Raw genomic sequence first — 14,534 nt, forward strand, 5'->3', positions numbered from 1 at the left:
CCATCCAACCATCTCATCCTCGGTCATCCCCTTCTCCTCCTGCCCTCAATCTTTCCCAGCATCAGGGTCTTTTCCAATGAATTGGCTCTTCAAATCAGGTGGCCAAAGTATTGGAGCTTCAGCTTCAGCATCAGTCCTTCCAATGAATAGTCAGGGTTAATTTCCTTTAGGATGGACTAGTTGGATCTCCTTGCTGTCCAAGGGACTCTCAAGAGTCTTCTCCAAGACCACAGCTCAAAACACCATAGCTCTGACTATATGGACCAGTAGATATCTGTATCTATCTTATGATAAGTCAGAATATCAGGACTTCTCTGGCTGTCCAGGGGTTAGGACTCAGTGCTAACCCAGTGCAAGGGGAGCAGATCTGATCCTTAGCCAAGGAAATAAGAGCCCACATGCTAGTGGCACAGCCAAAAAATATGGTTTTTTTAAATTTTTTAAATAAATCACAATATCGTACCACTCCAACAAACTCTTCCAACAGCTTTCCTCTCTGCCTTTTATCCCATAATCATCTTGGTATCCTTCCACATGACCCCAAAGCTTTGGGGTGAACCTGTAACGCCTATCTTATGACCAACACATTGATTGATTGAGTCCCCCTGTCCTTAATCACTCTTTGTCCTTCAAGCCTTTCAAACTCACCTGGCAAGACCTTGATGCAAAATGCACCCAACTGCCACACTCATTAGCATTAAAAAAGAAAAAGAAAGAAAGGTAAATAGCAAGCAGAGCCTTCCCTGGCTCTTCAGTGGTTAAGACGCTTCACTTCGGCTGCAGGAGACACGGGTTCGACACCTGGTTGGGGAATTAAGATCCCTCTGCCACGTGGTACAGCCAAAAAGTAAAGTACAAATAAAAAATAAAATTAATCTCCACCCCGAAAAGAAAGAAAATAGCAAGAGTTGGCAAGGATGTAGAGAAGTGGGGCCCCTTGTGCACTGTTGGTGGTAATATAAAATGGTAAAGCCTCTGTGGAAAACTGTATGCACAATATGTAGGTTCTTCAAAAATGCTAAAAACAGAATTACCAGATGATTCAGCTGTCCTGCTTCTGGGTATATATCCAAAAGAACTGAAAGCAGAGTCTCAAAGACATTTTCACATGTTCCTAGCAGCATTAGTCACAACAGTCAAAAGGTGGAAGCAACCCAAGCGTGCATTGAGAGATGAATGGATAGACAAAATGTGAACCACCCCTTAAAATGGAATATTATTCAGCTTTTTCAAAGGAAGGAATTCTAACACACACTACAACAGGGATGAACCTTGAAAACATTATGCTAAGTAAAATAAATCAAACAATAAAGCATAGTATAGGATTCTATTTATTATACATGAGGTTCCTATAATAGTCAAATTCATAGTGACAGGAAGTAGATTAGAGGTTACAGGGACTGAGGAGAAAGGTGAATGGGGAGCTTTTGCTTCTGTTTGGGGGTGATAAGAAAGTTCTGGAAATAGTGGTGGTGGCTGTACCACATTTTGAATGTATCAAAAGCAGAGACATTACCTTGCTGACTAAGGTCTGTCTAGTCAAGGCTATGGTTTTTCCAGTAGTCAGGTATGGATGTGAGAGTTGGACGGTGAAGAAGGCTGAGCACCGAAGAATTGATGCTTTTGAACTGTGGTGTTGGAGAAGACTCTTGAGAGTCCCTTGGACTGCAAAGAGATCCAGCCAGTCCATTCTGAAGGAGATCAGCCCTGGGATTTCTTTGGAAGGAATGATGCTGAAGCTGAAACTCCAGTAGTTTGGCCACCTCATGTGAAGAGTTGACTCATTGGAAAAGACTCTGATGCTGGGAGGGATTGAGGGCAGGAGGAGAAGGGGATGACTGAGGATGAGATGGCTGGATGGCATCACTGATTCGATGGACGTGAGTCTGAGTGAACTCAGGGAGTTGGTGATGGACAGGGAGGCCTGGCGTGCTGCGATTCATGGAGTCTCAAAGAGTCGGACACGACTGAGCGACTGAACTGAACTGAAATGCCACTGAAATGTACACTTAAACTGGTTAAAAAGACAAATTTTGTGTTGCATATATTTTACCACAATAAGCATACACACATATAAAGTAATAGGACGTCATCTCCGTGATTAGGTTATACTATAAAAGACTGACTTCCCATCTTGCTAGCAGACTGTTTTTTTTTCTTTCTTCTTTTTTTATTATTTATTTTTTTTTGCCGTTTTATTTATTTATTTATTTATTTATTTATTTATTTATTTATTTTACTTTACAATTCTGTATTGGTTTTGTTGTCTCCTGGGCTAATGTGCTTTAATGAAGCAATCTACTGGTATGCAGAGACCCACATGGCAAAGAACTGACAGCCACCTCCAGTCAACAGTCCTCTAGGAACTGAGTCTTGCCCAGAACCACATGAGTTAGAAGTGGATCCTTCCCCAGTCAAATCTCAGATGAGACCACAGCCCTGCCCAACACCTTGAATTCAGCAGGAAAGCCTCTAAGGCAGAGAACCCAGCCAAATCACATGCAAATTTCTGACCCACGGACACTGTGAGATGATACACATTGTTGTTCTCAGCCACTAAGTTTTGGGGTAATTTGTTACACAACAATGGCTAATACACCATCATTATTACTACTTTTACTGTTATCATTAGCTTAACTTTATAAAGAGAAGAATTATATGGGCTTTAATAGGCACACCCTTGAAGAGTGGAGTCCCTGCCCCCTGGCTAGATGTTTGCCCCATTTGGAGCCTCAGTTTCTTCATCTGTAAAATGGGATTAAAATAGGCAGGTGATGCGGATGAGATGCAGGTGATGTGCTTAGCTTAGGCCCTCCAGGTGGGAGTCGTCAGGTGCACGGGCTCCTGTGATGAGAATAATGACTGGGGGCACAAAGACGTCTCATCTCTGCCTTGTCTGGTGTCACCCCTCTGAATACAGGATATGAGGCTGGAGGGCTTTCGGCAACTGTGTGCTTGTTAATGCAGGATCTGTGCCTCTCCATTCTGCCTATATACCCTGCCTGTGCACGGGGGAGTCCGTAGCAAGGGTTCTGCGTGTCCCCTGGCTCCATCTGCGCGACCTTGAATCTGCTGGGTCCTTCTTTATAGACGACGCGTTCCCAGGAGCCTAAGGGCGACTGGGCTGCTGGGAGATGGGGGTAGGACTGGGCCTGGAGAGAGCTGGGGGAGAGAGGCAGCTCGCCTTGCTCTTCGGATCCCCCCTCCTCGCCTCCTGTGAGTCTCGAGACCCTCAGCACAGCCACTTCTCCCCGGCTCTTGGCAGAGAGGACACGCGGCAGGCGTTGCCTTGGCAACGCCGGGATGCCCAGCAACAAGTCCGTGGCGGGTGCCACGTGCCTGGCGCAGACCAATCTGAGCGTCTGCCGGGAAGCAGGTCAGTTTGGGCCAAAGTCCGCCTCCCTGCGTCCTCCCTCCCCCGCCAGCCGCTCGGAGCTAATTACCGTAATTGCTGTGGGAGAGCTCCCGAGTGCGCGGGGGCTGGGGCTGGGGGCTGGGCAGGCCCTGAGAGGCTGAGCACGCAGGGCAGAGAAGCAGGACCTTCTTACTTCAGCAACCTCGCCTTTGCCTCCATAATTGTCATCAAAGCGCTCATTAAGCGCCTACTGTGTACACCTACTGTAATGGAGGAGGGTCAGCTCGCTAGCGGTGGGGGTGGGGAACCCTAGCCTTTTGCTTGGGTATTTCTGAGTTTGGGGGCGCGAATCAGATCAATGGGTTTGATTCCTAAAATTCGTGGTCTCACGGAACTGTTCGATAGCGGTTGGCTGTACTGAATCACACACGAACCCCCATCTCCCACCCACCGTCCACTGAGTTCGGTTTCCTTCTGTATGAAAAATAAGGAAAATACGCTCTTGAAGGGAGTGTATACAGACTCAGTTCTGGATAGACAGGTTCGAATCCCATCGCTTCCATTTAGCGTTGTATGACTCTCCCTTAACCACTCTGAGCCTCTGATTCCACATCAGTTAAAAAGCAAGTTGGAAAATCCCAATATCTATTCATGGGGATTTTAAGTATCATTGAGAGAATGTATGGGAGGCACATAGTAAGCATTCAGTAAAAGGAAGCTATTCATCATGGTCCCAGCTTTCAGTTATGGTCTGTGAGACCTTCCAAATGTCATTCAATGGCTCTGAACTCAGTTTCTTCCATAGATAAAATGAAGGGATTGGATAAGGGACCTCATGGCGAGTTGGCTGCCAATGCAGTTCATTTCTTTGAATAATTCTTTTTAAAAGAGCCCAAATCGGAGGTTTTCAACGTGAAACACTCCTGTGGGCACTTGAGTTTTCCATTCTTCGACTGGCCAATCTCTTAAGTTCCTTCCAGTTGTTTGCTTTGTTCATTCTTTCATCAGCAAGCATTAGTTGAGCCCCTGCTGTGTACTGGGCTCTGCTGCCGGTTCGAATCCTCAGCCTCATAACAGAGACCAGAGGCTCCACAGACCTATGCTATCATGGACCACAGGGAATGACCCAGGATCTCAGTGGACGGGAGGGCTATATCTGGCCTCTTCTCAGTTTCTCCAGAGCTAGTTTCCACTCCAGGCCTTTGCGCCCTCTGACTGATGATCCCTTGTGTTTTCCTGCATGGAGGGGCCTCCTGAAACATGCTTATCTCTTCTTTGCCTCGCTTTGGTGCACTCCCCTCCACCACTGCGGCAGTCAGGAATTCTGTTCCTGTCCCCTCCTCCACGGCCACTAGGACGCTAGGTCAGGCAGTCAGAGCAAGGACAATTGTGGGGAGGGCTGTATGGGAAATTTTTTCCATACAGTTTCTGAAACATGTCCAAAAGCTGAGACGGGAGAAGACAGCATTAATTCAGGGTCCTTCCAGGGCTCAGGGCTGAAGGGGAAACCAGGTCTTTACTGACTGGTCTATACTGCTCGACTCAGCAGCCCAAGAACCTCCCTTCAGAGACTGGGGGCTGGTCCCACTCAGGACACAAACACCAAACACAGAATGTGGCCATGCATGTGGACTCTGGATTCAAATAGCAGCTCTCCCTTCTTCCCTGCCCTGTGTGCTTGGGCAAGTGTCTCGACCTCTATGTCTGCCTCTGTCTTTGGGAAAAGAGGCTAAGAGCAGAGAGCTTGGAAGGTTAACATGAGGATGAGATGAAGCAGAAAGATCCCACAACTAGTAGGTGCTCAGTAAGTAGAAACTTGGTTTTGAAAACAGGAGGATACCAAGAGAGAAGCCATTCGAAGGAGTGGCAGGGTGAACTACGGTGGAGACATCCAGCCCCAGCCTCACCCTCGAGCGTGACCATGAGCTAGCCACCTGGAGGCTCTGTGCTTCCCTCTCCCCTCATCTTTCAGACAGGGACAAAACTCCAATTTCTGGCCACCTGGAAAGCAAGGGTGTGAGATCAGAGGTGATAACCACCTGAGAAAGGTTCTGGAAAGTTCTGGAAGGCCCAAAGCATCCCTCACAAATATCTATTGTGGCCCAATGTTTTCCAGACATTGTACTTAGTGCTAGGACTACAAGGAACTACAGGAGAGCCAAGGCAAAGAGCACCTGAGAGAGGGCTGGGAAAGCTGGATTCTAGTCCTGGCTGGTGTCCCTGACATCCTGTGTGAGCTCATCCTCTCTGAGCCTCCTCAAAATGAGTCATACGGGGTCTCTGCAATAGGAAGACCTCCCTTCAAGTCCCTCCTTTGCTCCCTACTTCCTCGGTGTCCTTGGAAGGATCTCTCCACTTCTCTGAGCCTCTGTTTCCACTTCTGAAAAAAAGGGGATTCAGTAATTATGCAGCAGGGTGGCTGAGAGGAGTAAATTCAATCATTCATTCATTCACTTAATGGCTATCAATTCTGAGCACTGGGAAATACGCACTGAGGTAAATACGGGCAAGATCAGCTGGTCCAGTGGTTAAGAATCTGCCTTGCAATGCAGAGGATGCAAGTTCAGTCTCTGGTCAGAGAGCTAGGTTCCCACAGGCAGCAGAGCAGCAGAGCCCACGCACCCTGGAGCCCGTGTGCCACGACTAGAGAGTCTGCGCGCCATGACAGACATCCCACGTACTGCAGCTAAAACCCAGTGCAAATAAATAAATATTCTTAAAAGAAAAGAATAACAAATGGGCAAGATCCTTGCCCTTATAAAACTCTAAGCATATAGTTAATGACAGATAAATGAGCACTAGTATCATTGTGATTGGACTTCCCAGGTGGCTCAGTTGTAAAGAATCTGCCTGTCAATGCAGGAGATGCCGGTTCGATGGCTGGGTTGTTAAGATTCCCTGGAGAAGGAAATGGCAACCCACTCCAGTATTCTCGCCTAGGAAATCCCATGGACAGAGGAGCCTGGCAGGTTACAGTTCATGGGGTCACAAAGAGTTGGACACAATTGAATGACTAAGCACGCACACACACACCATGCATTTATTACATATAACGTGTGCCGTGTTTGATACACAATAGATGCTCAGGAAACCCTAGGTAATATTACTGCAGTAGTTTCCAGGACATACACGGCAAGCTGCTCGCCTTCGTCACAGGGTCTGAAGTTTAAACTGCCTGACCTTTGGGGTGATTCTCCCTCGAGGGGATGGGGGTGGACTGAGACCTTCATGAGGGATTCCCCGGTGGCCTCAGATGGGGAGGGCGACCTGTGTGTGGTCCTGTTTGTGCACACTGTCCCTTCTGGATAAAGGCTTCCATTAATCTCCCCCTGCCTGGGCTTCAGGGTCAGGTTTCGGGGCCCCAGGCAGATGTTGTCCAGAGTAGCCCTGTTTCCTTAATCCTCAGGGCTCCAGAGCCTGTCCTTAGAAGAGAGAACAGCGGGCCCGCTGAGGCCACCATCTGTGCAGTCTTGGTTTGTAAATGCTCATGAGGGTGGCAGGAAGGAGGTCTCTATAGTAACGGCTGAGGAAGGGGCTGTGTGTGCGTGTGCCTCTCTGTGCTTGTGTGTGTATGTGTGTGAGTGTGTGTGTGTGTAAGGCAGGGGACAGGGAGGAAGAATCATCCCAGACCCTTAACCCTTACTCCTAAACCTTTATTTCTGCCATGATGAGCTATTAATTAATTCTCACTGCTGGCTTATTATCCCCAGAGATAATGAGCTACTACTGTTCCTAACTGGAGTCTCCCGGGGAACATTTTCTAAAGAGATTCATCCATTTCTTCCCACCTGCACCTGCCTGGGGCACATGCAAATGGGGAGGATCCTGGGGACCCAGGAGGCTCAGGCGGAACAAAGGGGTCTCAGCTCTGGGAAGCTGAGATTCCCAGCGAGCTGACAAGGGCAGCGCTCCAATGAGCAAGGGCACAGTAAGTGATTTTTAAATGCCAGCTATGATGAATTCTGGAAGGCGGAATGCAGCCTCCTGAGGTGCCAGTGTTTGCAAGGAAAAGTGGCCCCATCTCTTTGAATGGACCTGTCAGACTGAAAGGCAGGCTCAGAGGGCGAAGAGGAGGAACCAGGGGTCCTGACTCCAAACGTGCAGAGTCCATATTCTCCCCTGACCTTTGTACATGCTGTTTCCCCCATCAGGAATGCATTTCCTGCAACTTCACCTAGCTTGCTCCTCCTCAACCTGAGGGTTTAGACAGTGGGGCAACCTCCAGGAAGCCCTCCTTGATTTACTCCTCCTTCCTTGGCCTGAATGGGGGTAGGTGACTCCTCTGAGTTGCCACAATGCCCACATCTCCTCCATCACAGCTTTGTTCATTTGGAGCTGTAAAAGCCTGAGACTGTCTCTCTTAGACGTTTTGTCAAAGATTATGTCTTGTTCTTCCACACATGCTAATAAGTAAAAAAGAGCATTTTGCAAGGCTTGAGTAGAATGCTTCCTTAGATGTTTAAAAAAACAGAAGGAGAAGGGACTTCCCTGGTCGTCCAGTGGCTAAGACTCTGAGGTCCCAAAGCAGGGGGGCCAGGTTTAATCCCTGGTCAGGGAACTAGATCCCACAAGCTACAACTAAAGATCCCACATGTAACTAAGACCTAACACAGCCAAATAATTTTTTTCTTAAAAAAAGAAGGGAATGTGGAGGGGCAGTGGAGAGGAGCATGAGCTTTGGAAACAAGAGTCAGAACTATATTCAAATTCTAGTGTATCACTTGCTCACTTGCTTTCTGGGTGGCCTTGTGTTATCTTCTTAGCCACTCTAAGACTCAGTTTCTTCATCTGTAAATTGGGAACAACAATGGTATCTATCTTATGGGGTTGTCCCAAGGCCTTAGAAATACTTGGCACGTAGAATGTTTGGCACAGAACCCTGCACAAAGTAAAAGCTTGAGGAAGGAGAGGAAGAAAGGTTGGGGAGACTTTTCTGTGTGATCTACTCCTGTCCTGAGTGACCAGATCCCTGGACACCTCTCTCTGATTATATCTCCCAATACCACCCTTGGTCATCCTCCAAGACATCCATCAGGACCTGTTCCCCTGCCCCCAGGGCTTTCACAACAACTGTTCCTTCAGTCCTATGTTTATCCTTTAAATTTCTCCACAGCTGCCACTTTATTTTACAAATAAAGTTTTATTGGCACACAGTCACACTCATCCAGTTATATATTTTTCAAGGCTGCTTTTGAGCAACAAGAGCAGAGGGGAGTAGCCATGAGAGAGACCGGCTGGCTTGCAAAGCTGAAAATATTTACTTTCTGGCCCTTTACAGAAAAGTTTGCATTATCACAAACCCCTGAGCAGTCATCACTGTGTGAGGTTATCCTGTTCTTTTATTTCTTCACTTGTTTATTATCTTCTGCACTAAACGGAGGGCAAAAAAATCATATTAGCTTGGTTTGCTGTTACATTCCCAGTGCCTAGCACTTGTGTGTATGTTACTTGCTCAGTCGTGTCTGACTGTTTGTGACCCCATGGACTATAGCCCACCAGGCTCCTCTGTCCATGGCAAGAATACTGGAGTGGATTGCCATTCCCTTCCCTTCGTCAGGGAATCTTCCCGACCCTCGGATCGAACCTGGGTCTCCTGCATTTCAGGCAGATTCTTTCCTGTCTAAGCCACCAGGAAAGTAGCTGGTATATAGCAGATATTTAAAAAATTTTTCTTTTTCTGGAGTAGATGAATGTATCAAGTAGGTTTTGGAGGTGAGGTAGAGATCTGGTCATGTCTTTCCAGAATTTTGGAGGAGAGGGGACTTAAGAAATCCTCTAAACAAACCCCTGCTTCCCTGGTGGCTCAGTTGGTAAAGAATCTGCCTGCAATGCAGGAGACCTGGGTTACATCCCTGGCTTGGGAAGAACCTCTGGAGGAGGGCATGGCAACCCACTCCAGTATTCTTGCCTGGAGGATTCCCATGGACAGAGGAGCCTAGGAGGCTGCAGTCCATGAGGTCACAAAGAGTCGGACATGAGTGAGTGACTAAGCACACAAATTGGGGGGGCGGGGGGCAGACCCTGTGTACACGGCACACCCTTGTAGAAGATAGCAGTGGGGCCAAGTATCAGCGTTGAAAGGAAGAGCCTGGAGTCTGACTCATCTTCTTATTACAAAGCCCACCCCTTTGCAAAAGAAATGGAACATGGGACAATGAAATGCAATGCATGATTCTGAATTGGATCCTGGCTTGGGAAGAAATGCCATTAAAGACAGGACTGGTGATAGCTATCTAGCAGGAAGCTGCTGTATAGCACAGGGAGCTTGCCTCTTTGCTCTGTAATGACTTAGAGGGGTGGGATGGGAAGGTGGAAGGAAGGCTCAAGAGGAAAGGAATATATGTATACACATGGCTGGCTGATTCACATTGTTGTACAGCAGAAACTAACACAATATTGTAAAGCAATTATATTAATTAAAAAAATAACACACAGGACTGGGACGACTGGTGATACTGGAATGTGGACTTTGGATTAGACAGTGGTATTGTAACAGCTTTAACTTTTTGGTTGGGATCATTGCATTAAATTACATAGTAGACTTGATCTTGGGGAATGTGTGCTCAAGTATTTAGGATGAAGGAGCCGTTGTGTCTGCAGCTTGCATGACTGGAACAGAGGCAAAGATATCTGTAGAGAAAAAGACAAAGAGAAAGTCAGTCAGTCAGTTCAGTCACTCAGTCGTGTCCGACTCTTTGCGACCCCATGAATCGCAGCACGCCAGGCCTCCCTGTCCATCACCAACTCCCGGAGCCCACCCAAACCCATGTCCATTGAGTCGGTGATGCCATCCAACCATCTCATCCTCTGTCGTCCCCTTCTCCTCCTGCCGTCAATCTTTCCCAGCATCAGGGTCTTTTCCAATGAGTCAACTCTTCGCATCAGGTGGCCAAAGTATTGGAGTTTCAGCTTCAACATCAGTCCTCCTACTGAACAACCAGGACTGATCTCCTTTAGGATGGACTGGTTGGATCTCCTTGCAGTCCAAGGGACTCTCAAGAGTCTTTTCTAACACTGCAGTTCAAAAGCATCAATTCTTTGGCGCTCAGCTTTCTTCACAGTCCAACTCTCACATCCATACATGACCACTGGAAAAACCATAGCTTTGACTAGACGGACTTTTGTTGGCTTTTTAATATGTTGTCTAGGTTGGTCATAACTTTCCTTCCAAGGAGTAAGCGTCTTTTAATTTCATGGCTGCAATCACCATCTGCAGTGATTTTAGAGCCCAGAAAAATAAAGTCAGCCACTGTTTCCCCATCTATTTGCCATGAAATGATGGGACCGGATGCCAAGAAAGTAAACGTGGCCAAATGTTAACAATGGGTGGATTAATCCAGGTAAAGATGAGATGAGAGTTCATTGCACTATTCTTGCAACTTTCCTGTGGGATTGAATTTCTTTTTAAAAAATAAAAAAATTTGAAGAGGAGAACAAATAAATGAGGTAGCCACCCCCAGACTTCATTCCTGTTTCTTCCTCTTCCTTTCACGACAAGCTCCATGCTCCTCCTTTGGAGCTGGGAAGTCAGAGCTGTCCCCCACGTGGGAGGCAGAATGGAAGAATTAAGGCAAAGTGTTTCAGCTGCACTCCCACAAGTCATGTAGCTGACAGTGAACTTGCTGAGAATCTACTATGTGTCAGAATTCCCTTCTGCATCCATCCTTATGGTTTTTGCTTTAATGATTCATTTTTTGGCTGTGCTGGGTTTTTGTTGCTGTGTGGGCTTTTCCTAGTTGTGGTGAGCAGGGGCTACTCTCTAGGTGCAGTGCTTGGGCTTCTCACTGCAGTGGTTTCTCTGGTTGCAGGGCATAGGCTCTAGGGTACTCAGGCTTTGGTAGCTGTGGTACTCAGGCTCAGTAGTTGCAGCTCCCGGGTTCTAGAGCACAGGTTCAATAGTTGCTGTGCCTGGGCTTAGTTGCTCTGCAGCATGGGGGATCGTCCCAGACCAGGTATCAAACCTGTGTCTCCTGCATTGGCAGGCAGAATTCTTTACCACTGAGCCACCAGGGGAGCCCCATCCCTATGGGTTTGACTGAAGTTTTCCCCAGTGCATGGATAGGGCTAACCCTTGGTTTGGCACTTTGTTGACAAACACTAGGTGCCTTATCTGATGTCCTTGAATTTACAGGGGATCTCCAGGTAGCTCACTTGTGAGCTCAGATTCCACACAATGGAATCTCCTTCAGGGGACGTTCACACTAGGGACAGCACAAGCCAGGACACAAGTCCCTCTGTTGTCACATGTAGTACTTCTAAGCATAGTTACATCTTCATGTCTTCCTCCATAAAGGTAGTGTTGGTTGCTGAATTCATGTATGTGTCCTCATTCTCTAATAGTCTGTTGAGTCAGTAAGTGAGTGGAATGTCTCGGAAAACGATCACAGCTACACTATTGGGAAACATATCATGTTCAGACATGATTTCTAGGGCCATGCCAAGCTGCACTGGGCCTGAGGCAAGAGGAGAAATCAGTAATGCTGATCATGTCTTTACTTAGAGTTAGGTATTTTGTTCATTGTGGATTTTTTGCATTAATTTTTATTTCATAAAACACTGGATTACTCAGGTTTTTTTTTTTTTTTTTTTTGTAGCCCCTTAAGTTTTGCATCTGAGGCCACTGGCTCCCTCACCCTAGCCCAGTCTTGATTATTTATTTCCAACATGAAATCCACAAGAATATCATTAATTCCTCATCTCAGTGCTCTGAGAAGGTACTACCATCATCGTCATTTCACAACTGAGGAAACTGAAGCATGAAGAGGTTTGATTGTACTGGAATACCCACATCAAGGAGGAGAAAAATCTGAGTTTGAAGCCAAGTTCGTGTGTGTTTTGGCTCAGAGCCTGCTCAGGAAAGCAAAACAATAAACTAAAGTTATGAGTTTGGTTTTGAATCAAGGAATAAAAAGATCTAGGCTTGCAACTAAGAGTTTGCATGCCTCAACTAAAGATTCCACATGCTGCACTAAGACCAGGAGCAGCCAAATAAATAAATATATATATTTAAAGAATCCTAGCAAGTTTTTTGGTTGTTTTTTTTTTTTTTTTTTTAATCTCGGCTTTAATCTCAGCTCAGCCCCAGTCTCCTCTGAGCCCTCTAGTCCCACAGACTGCAGTTTCCTTTTCTGGAACTGGACTTAAATGTTCTGCACTGTGCACTAGTTTTCTCTCTCCTGATTCAGCAATAGCACAAGCTGGGGATGGGGAGAAGCAGATACAGACCAGGGCTCCTGAGCTGACAGAGAGTTCAGAGACCTAGGAGGGGGTTGGGCCCTGGGGGAAGATGCCAGACTCTTATTCTGAAGCCGAGGCCACAACCTATGAGGTAATCTTTGGAGTTGCATTCGAGGCGGAGTCCCATTGGCAGGTTGGCGAAGCCCCTCCCCCAGGTTCCCGGCGCCCCGCCTTCCCTGAAGCTCATAAAAGCGCAGGTCCCCCGCCTAGGCAGCCACTGGACACCTGCAACTGCTTACAGGACTGAAAGCAGGTGAGGCACACAGGGCTGGACGAAGCTGCGTGGGGGGAGGGGGTGGTCTGAGGGACCCGGGTTCCTGTGAATGGGGCTGGTTTGCAGGTCAGGGCATGGACATTTTCCTAATAGGCGACGAAGACTGTGAAGTTTGTCGGTCTGGAAAGCAGAGGCCAGCCGCGCTATCTGGGAGGTAAGCTCTGGAAACATGCCACGAGGTGGGGTGCAGGTATAAGTCCTAGTTAAGACCTCTCCGTGTCTCCCCTACCTAGCGCCGGAAAGCGCGCCTGGAAGGAGTGGAGGGGAAAAAACTGGTTCCCAAGAGGGAGAACAGAGGGGATTGGAGTGACCTGGGGAGGAGAGGAAAGCAAATCAAGTTTCTTCAGCACCGAGGCGGGGAACAGCTCTCCGACGACCGCGGAATGAAATTGCTATTTATTTCAGCACTGAGACTCCGGACAGCGCCGCTCGGGGTCCAGGAAGCGAGCCACAACCTGCTTCAGCACCAGAGCTCCGGACAGCTCCTAGGGATTTCGGGGCCAACTTCATTTCAGAACCAGGAGGCTGGATAGCTTCCCTGGTACCGGGAAGCCCTTGTACTCACAAGGAGGCAGGGCGGGGGGGCCCCCCCCGCCCCGGGCGCCAGGGGGCGGGGGTTGGTATAGAGGGTGGTCTGAAGTGTCTGACGTTTCTGGAGACTTGTTCTTCATTTAATGAATCTCTCAACGAATTATTTTTCAGACAAGGAGGTGAGATAAAAGTGCACACACAAAAAAATCTAATTTACAACAGGTGAGATGGCCAATCGGTAGTACGGTGGTGGGGGGTGGGGGGCAGGCGCCGGCCAACATGGCATTAGTGTCCTCTTTCCAGACTTCTGTGAGAAGCATAGTGCCAAGCATTTTACGTACATTATACCTTGCCTTCTTTGGCCCTGGGACATGAGTTTTTGTTACACTCAGGAGACAGTCGAGGAAACTGAGACCCAAAGAGGGAAAAGGATGTAACAAGCCCAAGAGTGAAGCTGCAAGTCAACCCCACAGCTTCCCAACTCCAAATTCCATGTTTCCAACATAGCTGGCTGGGAGTTGGGCCTTTGGGGATAAGACCCTGCCTCTCTCCAGGAGGACCAGAAATGGATACCAGGAGACAGTGGATAACAGGTGTCATGGCTTAGCTCAGGTGAGGGGAGATAACTCGGTGGGTATCAAAGACATGGGGCAGACGGTGGCGAAGAAGACTGGAGCGGTTGTGGTCTAGTGCTGTGTGGAAGACTAGTGATTTTGTTGTTCTGATGTACTATGACAACAAGTCACAGCTTCCTCATAGCGTGGACTCCCATCGACCTCCTCCCAAGATGAACAAGGAAGTGTTGAGGGTGGGGACTCAGGGAGGAATCACTTCCACCCAGGGGTTGGGCTGACTAATACCATGGAACAAGGGCAGGGGAGGGAATAATATAGGGGGCATGCACCCCAAGAACATACGGCGATATATGCTGTTGGCCATGTCCCTCAGATGCACCCACAGGCCTGGAAATGCAAAACATCTGACTCTGAGCTCAGGGCTCTTAACCCTCTCATTACACCTTCCTGGGGGATCAACGAGGGAATGGCATTTGAAGGCCTCCCTAGGTTAGGGTTTACAGAGACTTCTCAATAAAAGTTCTGAGGAGTGATTTTTTTTCCTCCCCAACCCTACCATCAG

The 14,534-nt window shown here is 47.8% G+C and overlaps 1 long non-coding RNA gene across 1 annotated transcript; it reads left to right on the plus strand.

Moving 5' to 3' along the window:
- Nucleotides 1–12,808: 12,808 nt before the first annotated feature.
- Nucleotides 12,809–13,441, plus strand: LOC120864844. The gene is made up of 3 exons (XR_005721240.1): nt 12,809–12,845; nt 12,960–13,020; nt 13,272–13,441. It is a non-coding gene; the product is annotated as an uncharacterized LOC120864844 (long non-coding RNA).
- Nucleotides 13,442–14,534: the final 1,093 nt, after the last annotated feature.

This window comes from Oryx dammah, unplaced genomic scaffold (assembly GCF_014754425.2).
Source record: "Oryx dammah isolate SB20612 unplaced genomic scaffold, SCBI_Odam_1.1 HiC_scaffold_5, whole genome shotgun sequence".
NCBI classification, from domain to species: domain Eukaryota; kingdom Metazoa; phylum Chordata; class Mammalia; order Artiodactyla; family Bovidae; genus Oryx; species Oryx dammah.